This window comes from Primulina eburnea, chromosome 15 (genome assembly GCF_022965805.1).
Source record: "Primulina eburnea isolate SZY01 chromosome 15, ASM2296580v1, whole genome shotgun sequence".
Lineage (NCBI taxonomy): Eukaryota > Viridiplantae > Streptophyta > Magnoliopsida > Lamiales > Gesneriaceae > Primulina > Primulina eburnea.
The window spans coordinates 28102485-28111214 of NC_133115.1; the positions used below are offsets into that span (position 1 = coordinate 28102485).

General features: G+C 34.8%; 1 long non-coding RNA gene and 1 other non-coding gene across 2 annotated transcripts; both read left to right on the forward strand.

The window, feature by feature from the left end:
* The first annotated feature begins 1262 nt into the window (after nt 1-1262).
* TRNAA-CGC (transfer RNA alanine (anticodon CGC)) lies at nt 1263-1335 on the forward strand. The gene has a single exon. It is a non-coding gene; the product is annotated as a tRNA-Ala (tRNA).
* On the forward strand, nt 1307-5675 carry LOC140815261 (uncharacterized). The gene is made up of 3 exons (XR_012114314.1): nt 1307-1605; nt 1870-2018; nt 4448-5675. It is a non-coding gene; the product is annotated as an uncharacterized lncRNA (long non-coding RNA).
* The last annotated feature ends 3055 nt before the right edge of the window (nt 5676-8730 follow it).

Consider the following 8730-nt stretch of genomic DNA (forward strand, 5'->3'; position numbering starts at 1 on the left):
ACTATTGGTTATATGTTTACACTTGCAGTGGAAGCTGTAAGCTGGGTTTTAAAACTGCAAACATTTGTGACGTTATCTACAACAGGGGCAAAATACATGGCAGATACTCAAGTTTGCAAGGAGGTAATATGGAGTAAAAGGTTATTGGAGGAGATCGGGCACAAACAAGAGAATGTTCATTTGATTTTTAACAGTCAAAGTGCCTTGCACATCGCAAGGAATCCAGCCTTTCATTTCAGAACTAAATACATTGGAGTCCAATTTCACTTTGTGCGAGAAGTAGTAGAAGAAGGAAGCGTGAATGTGCAGAAGATCCATACAAAAGATAACATAGCTAATGTTCTGACCAAGCTAGTAAACATCGATAAGTTTGAGTGTTGCAGATCGTCAAGTGGCCTAGCAGAAACGTAAATAGCAGAGAATGACAAGATTGAAAAGATTGTGAAGATGTGTTTGATTCTCAATCAAATCTCCAAGTGAGAGAAATGTCAGCCATATTAATTGTATTTCGGCCAAATAATTTGTAGCGGTCGGGGAATAATTTGTTGGGGAAAGATTGAAACGCATTCCACAATACGCGGGAGATCCCTCCCCTCATTTTGAAATTTTTCAGTTTTTGAGTTTTCTCTCATCTTATAGCATTTGCGTGCTTAGTTCTACAATATCTGTGAGGTGTTTTGTTCTCTTGTATTAAGAGAATGCGTGTCTTCTTTGGAAACAAAGTGAGTGAGTTGTACATCATAAAATATTGTAGTGAAGTTCTTTTCATTTTACCCGTGATTTTTACCCTAATAATTTTTAAAGGTTTTCCACGTAAATCTCGATGTCTAATTTATTCTTTATTTTCATATTTATTGTCTCAAGTTGTCGCATGTGAGACCAACAATCCAATCATTAAAAAAATGTAATGTAGGAGTGTATTTCATTGATAGATTACAAGTCCTAGACTTGTTTGACATTGACAAAATCCAATGAATTTCAAATCAAATATATATTAAATTCAGTGATTTTTAATAAGAAACACTCAAGTGGAGAGCTTCAAATCAAATCCACTTATCGAAATTCAACCCGAACTTTTAAATACCAAGGTGGCTTGTTAAAATATTAACTAAAATTTTTAAATATCATATGTTTTTCATTATATGTATCAATTGATTAAACTTTAAAGAAAAAAAATTTACTGAAGATTAAAAAACAAATAGCTAAAACCGAAAGGACCTAAAGCTTTTTAATACATATCAATAAGCCTCTCGAAGGTCGATGGGGGTGTAGCTCATATGGTAGAGCGCTCGCTTCGCATGCGAGAGGCACGGGGTTCGATTCCCCGCACCTCCAATTTTTTCCGCTTCAGTTTTGTGTGTGCTCGAGAAAGTTCCGCTTCTTTTCCATCTTCGAAAAAGATTCTGTTTGCTGGTGATTTTTCCTTGATCAGGGCCTATTTTTCTGAATGTAATATTTCCAAATAGTTTTTTTTTCCTGCTTGAATTTGACGATGATGCGGGGAGGTGAAAACTTGTTTCCTGCATCGGATGGGATTCATTTTCTTGATATTGGGCTGCAACAATGTTCTTCAAGGGTGGAAAATAGATGATTATTGCATCTGAGGTAAAGATCCTTGGTTTTCGTCCCTTTTTTCTTCCTTTGAGCTGCGTTGATTTCTTCTCCATGGCATCAAAACATCCATTTTGTTCTACTTGATTCTCGGCTCTAATCTTCAAACCAGTAACATTCTTAAAATTAGTTAAGTGTACTGTTCCCTTCGAGTGAATTGTTCTATGTTGTAAGGTAGCGTGACTTCCATTATATGATTCACTGCAAAATTGTGTAGTTATTATTATTATGTAAAACTTACGAGTTCTTCTACTGAAGCAATGCATCTTCTTCACTCACGGCCATCGAAAATCGGCGGTTCCCATTTCCCTAAAAGGTGGAAGCGAAATCGAACCAGTTGAGCACGGTGCAGTTCCTGCCTCGTTTGAACCAAAGTTCGTCGTTTAAATAATGACACAGCTGATGAGGTTATTATACTGATTCAAGTTCATCGTCTGATCATTAAGTTATTGAATTTTATGAATGTTTTGTATTACAAGAAGAAATAACGATAGGACTTGAGCTTAATTTTTATGAAGTAGTGGTTTAAGTTATACGAAATAAACTCTCTGCATATTTCAAGGTCTTAAATCTTAAGATCAATCATTGTTTTAGATACAATTTCACACCTTTTCATTTCGAATTTCTTGTTTTAAAGGATTGGAGCTGAATTGCTAGTCTTTGGTTTTGGTTCCGGTTTTGGAACCAAGTGTTATCGGTTCTATTATGTAAAATAGTTTCGATTTTGGTTCCCATATGAATGTAACCTTGAATTATTTATAAAAAAATTGTAGAGCTTCCCATAAATCGGCTAGCCTATAGCCTTATGCATGTTGCAAAACCTATATATCACAAAGGTCAGTAAATCGACTGGGATCAAGCAGGCTCCTTCAGGATCTGCTCCTTATTTACTCGTGATTGTATGAATATCAAACTTCAACGCAAAAACCGAGAATGTATGATAAATGTGATGATAAGAGATCTCCAGAATGAAGCCAACATAATCTTTTGTGATGCATTTCAAGCATTATAAAGAATAAGAACTGTTCTGTTCAGAATTTTGGCTCCTGATATCATTTCAAAGTATGTACGTGTGTTATGCTCACATTTTTGTCTAGTGCTATGTTTCTGTCATCTGTTAAGACTTAATGTCTCAGACTGTTCCATGCTGTTGGGACAAAGAGAAAATGTATAAATTGCATTTCTCTTAACATGGCTTGTAGTCATGCTTCGAGTCACAATTGGCAACCAGTTTCATTACTCTGATGCTGCCAGTGCAATTCTACCTCGTGAATTTTCTAGACATGCTAAAGTAAAATGCAAGACTAATCCCAAAAGGCAGCATGACCATAGTAAAATCTGATTTCTCAATACCAATAACCACTGAATTACGTAGACATATAGAACGAGAACGGAGATCATAATAATGCTTTTTACATATTTTATTATGTGGATTTTACTTCCTTGAAAACTTGTGTTTTATTTATGTATGTGCTCGCTGGGGAAAGTTTTCGAGTTTCATACCATAAGTAGTCCATAGACCTTTCATAGACACTAGTTAGCAATTTCTCCTCTTTCTGATCTCGACACGAAATTAGGAAATGTACCTGTTATATTTCTGAACTTCACGAACTTAGCCTAGTTTTGAATCTTGGATTGTAAATGGTTTTGGTGTTAACTTTTTGACCGGGAGCTGTAAAAAATCGGAGAAATATGGTTAAGATAAAAAATTACTTCAAGTAAGGAATTGTCATGTTCTTTAAGAAGGATGGTTTCCAAGTAACAAGGTCTTTCCACTCTGCTATGTCTATCTTCCCATCTCTCTTGTAAGCTGCTTCATCGAATGTCTGCGTATACAAAAGCAAGTATTAACATCAACTGTTAAAATTAGCAGAGTAAGTAAGAATGTCTGCATTTTCCGCAACTTTTCTGTTATACCTTCTATAGTACCATCAGACAGGATCAAGTTTGATTCATCAAGAAATTTCTTGATAATTTCCTTTACCTTGAACCAAGTTAGTTAAAAGTATCTGATTTACCTGTACAAATCTTTGAATAATTTTATTATTATTACCTCGCCATCCAGTCTGCCATATACCGTACAATAATTGTGACTGTAGGCAAAAACTTGTGTGAGACGGTCTCACAGGTCGTATTTGTGAGACGGATCTCTTATTTGGGTCATCCATGAAAAAGTATTATTTTTTATGCTTAGATTATTACTCTTTATTGTGAATATGGATATGGTTGATTCGTCTCACAGATTAAGATCCGTGAGACGGTCTCACATGAGACCCACTCGTGACTGTAATATGAGAAAGCAATGTGCTTCAAAGAATGGCTAGCAATAGGAATTTAGACATAAAGAGTGATTCATTAGTACAAATCGCTTTCTCTTCTTGAGGCGTAGCAGGATGAAATGTGTTCATAGATCTGGCGAAATCCCCAAAATCTATTGCTCCCTCATGTTTCAGGTCAAATAAATCAATGATCTGCCGAGTCAGAAACAAGATTATAACCCGCAATTACTAAAACAACATAAATATACAAAAGAGAGAAAAAAGGAGAGCGATTGGCAATGACTTCCTCGGTTCCAAGGAGAAAAACAACTCTAAACCAAGATTTGGAGTTAGTGATTGGCTTCATTTTCTTATATTTGAGTACAAAATTTATGGCTTTTTTCGGTTTTGGGGGTGTCTGTAACCAAGATTTGGATTTAGTGATTGGCTTCATTTTCTTATATTTGAGTACAAAATTTGTCGTTTTTTCCGGTTTTGGGGGCATCTGTAGGTCCATCCTGAATTGAACTTTGCAAATGTTAATAGCAAGCGTCTTACCTCTTTCTATTTCCGAACAGTCCAAGCATAAACTCCTCGTATGACAACATCTTGATAAAGTTCGGAGGCAGCTGAGTTCTTTGTCGTTTTGACCGTTGTAACTATAGACACGAAGAGGGAAATGAACCTTAACAAAAGAGCTAGTAAGTCATGACTGATGGATTACTCTGTTTAGGAAACCATCATCAACTAAAGTGCTGCTAGGTTTCCTAAATAGCTTGTTGAGCGACTTTATCTCTTTGACAGTAACTGCAGCCAACAAAGCATCACCATGAAAGGTAAATATGCTAGTTTTTCCGCGTTATTGATATCTATATTGCAAAGAACTAATGGTTGTGCTAGAAAATTGCAGCATACATCTTGTTTGAGATGAAAGGATGGACGGATCTTCAAATACACTCATCAGCTTCTTGCAGACACTGCCCTTATTCAAGATGTGTGGTGATTTGAGTAATGTCTATAATCGTGGAGTTTATTTATAATCACGCAACTATGGCGCTGTCCATGTTGATAGAATGTCACTAGCTCGAAAGTCTTGAGCTGTGAAAGAAGTTAAGATTATTGAGATGATAGTGGGAGGACGAGTTTATGAATTTGAATCTTTCAAGAATTTGTTGGTATACCGTTTTCTTACCATAATATGCAGCCGAAGTTTTAAATATTTTGTTTTGATATTCAAAACGTTTCTGGGCGGCGTCTGATTTAAAACCATTCATAGGACGTTTAGATTTGATTTATTTTTGCGTATTTAATTCTTCAACCTTCTTATCAGAAATTTCATTTTTCCTAGATTGCACTAGAAAACTAGGAGTAATTTATGTCGAGATGATTGCTAGAATTTTTCAAGAAACAGTAACGATGCGGCAGCGTAGTGGTGATTGGCTGGTGGTGTCACGGCTGAGGCTTGTTTAACAAGAGGGAGGGGCCGATTTTTGTATTGTGAGGGAGAGGAAAATTCTAGCATCTAAAATATGACATCAAATGTCATATTTATAGATTTCGTGGATTAACTTAGAATCATACCATGTATCTTGAATTAGAATCTCATTAATACCAAGTTAGAATTCTATTAGTATTCTAATTTGTATATATTTATTTGTCAAAACTCTAATAGGTTTCATGATCTAACTGGGAATTTAGAGTTGTGTTAGGATTCTCCAATCCTATCATTTAATGCATAGATGAGTCATGATCTCATGTTATATATTCAACTTTTGATAATACCATAATTAATTAAATAAGTATCAACTTTTGTCAAACATACATGATATTGTATAATTAAATAATATTTAATTACGTAATCAATTAATTAGTTAATTAATTTTAACTCCTTTATAATATTCAATGAGAATCTTATACTTAGTAATCACTAATACTAATTTATTATTTAATCAGTATATTCTAAATTTACTAAATAATTAATTATAAACTCATTATAATTACGATCGATTAATCTTGCTTTGAAGGTCGAAATTTTCCACTAACCGATTTTTGCAGCTATCAATTTTGTTAACTCTTTTACTAAAGCAGGCAGTTTCACTCTCTTCGGTTATAGTTGGCATATTTTAACTAATTAAAATAAAACGAGGAATCCCACATTGATAATTCGAGCTTCTAATAAAAAGGGTATTTCTTCCTGTAAGAATAGTTGGCACTTTTTTTTTTCTAGTTATTTTTCCATTGACTTGTTTTCGTTCAAATTTGTTTTGATATTCTTGATTGATCATGATCAGTATGCCCCGTATAAAAAAACAAAGCAAAATAAGTGACGACGGGGCCTCACTGGAGGTGGCTTAACTTAAAGCCCGTCGGGATCCCTTTTCTCGTCGAGGAGTAGAGATGGCAGCGATCCGCATTTGCTCTATTAATGCTTCAATGTTCACTTGCTTCGACATGATCTCCTCCAAATCCTTGGGATCAATCACCAACTTCACTCTCCACACACCCTCCTTAGGAGGCAACACTTTGACAGATTTCCGGCTTCCATCTACGCGAAGTTGGTTGAAGTATGGCGTGATCTTGATCGATTCGAGCTCGTGTGCTACGTCTGCGACTACTTTGAGGATGCAATTTCCCATGATGTGTGTTTCTTTAATTCTTCATGTGAGCTAGTGCATGTCTAGGCAAGTATGTATTTATGCATGGGAAATATTTAAAGGAGTCACGGGTTTGGAATGAAAGTGGCATTTTATGTGAAATTTCATTAATTTGAAACCTAACTGCAATCATAATGAGGAAATATATATTTATTTATTTAAATTTTGGCATTTGAACTTTTTTTTTCCGTTCTTTTCAATTTTGGTCATCCAACCGACTAACTAAAATAAGTAAGACTTTTACTGTCATTTACATGTATTTTTTTAACAAAATACACTAGCACAAATTATCCTTAAATGATCTGCAATAAACATTTAAGCATGTGATTCAAATTATGCTTGATCAGTAAGGCTATGAAAACGTGAATCACAAAATAAAGCTTGTGCTTGATCAATAAGGCTATGAAAACGTGAATCACAAAATAAAGCTTGTGTAAAGAATTGTAAAGTCTGAATGTCCACTCAAATGATTTATTTATAGGCAAAGATCCAACAAAAACATTTTGAATCAAATAGCCGCTACATATAGAGTAAATGTCTTGTCACGTCATCGTCCTTTCTGACAACATATACTCTAGTAGTGCGTATGAAATATGGAATTTTTAACGGACTAAAAAGTTGTTAAGGTACAAAGGATATTTATTTGATATAATTGGCTAGGCTCTGATCCTTAAAGAGAATGTTCTGGATAATCTTCAAAGTCTATCCGTTATATTTTTTGACTAATTCAGTTCTGTAATGTCTTCGATAGACATTGTGAATCAGTGACATTTGATATTCAATTTGCTTGAGGAATTGGTTATGCTAAATATCAGTTAGGTTTGAGAAAGAATTTTGGCATGAATTTTCAGGTTTTCGCTTATGAATTCAGTCTGGATAGTCTCTATTAAATGTTCATATTAAAAATCAGTAGCCTTTTGTTAAATAACCAAAATCTAATAGATCCCACAATTTTCGTTTTTTGTTGATTGACAAAATATGCATGTAGTATAAAAAAAACACTTAATTCATTTAATGTAAAATGAACTAAAGTAACTTCAAAGTTATTTCTGCAAAGCCAAAACTGAAACTGACTAGACATTATTTTGTGACTTAGTCTCTATTAGACTTAGACTTTTTGCTTGAATCAGAAGGCTTAGAGTGTTTTTTATTCCGTGGAGGCTCCTCTGTGAGAACCCGAATTTCCAGCAAAAGCATTTCAGCATGCAATGCAAAATTTACAGCAGAAGATAATATTCAGAAGCTGGTATTTTTCCAGCAGACATGTATTTTTCCAGCAGCAGCAGTAGAAGAACGAAAAATCAGCAGCAGCAGAAGAGCGAGAAAGAAGCAGCAGTCAGTTACTGATTCAGCTTAGACTTGTAACTGAAGCATTAACATGAATAAAGGCTGTTAATGGCAGATTATGGCCATTAATTGAGAGTCTAACAGTCAGAAACATTGCCTATAAATATCACTCTCAAACACCTGAATTGGTTTACCAAAACCTTGAGTTATCACCTGAAATTAGAGCTAAGAGAGTGCAATTTCGAAGCTATAAAATCCAATAGCGAGGCAAGCAGATTTCAGTAGACTTCAACCGAAACTCTAGCAATTTACTGTAAGTGGGCTTATATATAAATATCTTGAAATCTGTTTGATAATTCTGTTTTAAAGTTCAGTTTCTGCATGATTTCTGACATATGATTTTGAAGCACTGAAACTCCCTAGTGAACTAATGGTAGGAATATATATTCTGAACATTTCTGAATTCTGATTCTGATTCTGGCCTCACCCCTTAGAGGAGAGAACATATAGGGGACTGATATCAATTTAGCCATGAAATTCACTAACGTGTTCAGTGCTTACCAATTCTGATTTCTGATCTGAAACCTGAAGTTTCTGAATTCTGATTTATGTTATGAAATACGAGTTTTTCTGTATATTACTGTATTACGGTTTCTGTATTAAAATGATGTTCGAAAACTGGGAGTTATTCCCGCCCCCGCTTACTGAGTGACAACCATATCACTCACCCACCAAACCATTCCAGATAAGAACGATGAAGAAAGGCTAGAAGAAGAGGAGCAGATCCAGTTCTGGGGCTGGTGAAGAAGATTATTGTTTTCAGTTTATGTTATGTTATGTTAGTTCCGCTGTATCTGTTAAGGCAATGTTATGATGTCTAGTTTTACATTTCCGCTGTAAAACATCAGTATCAGGGTTGT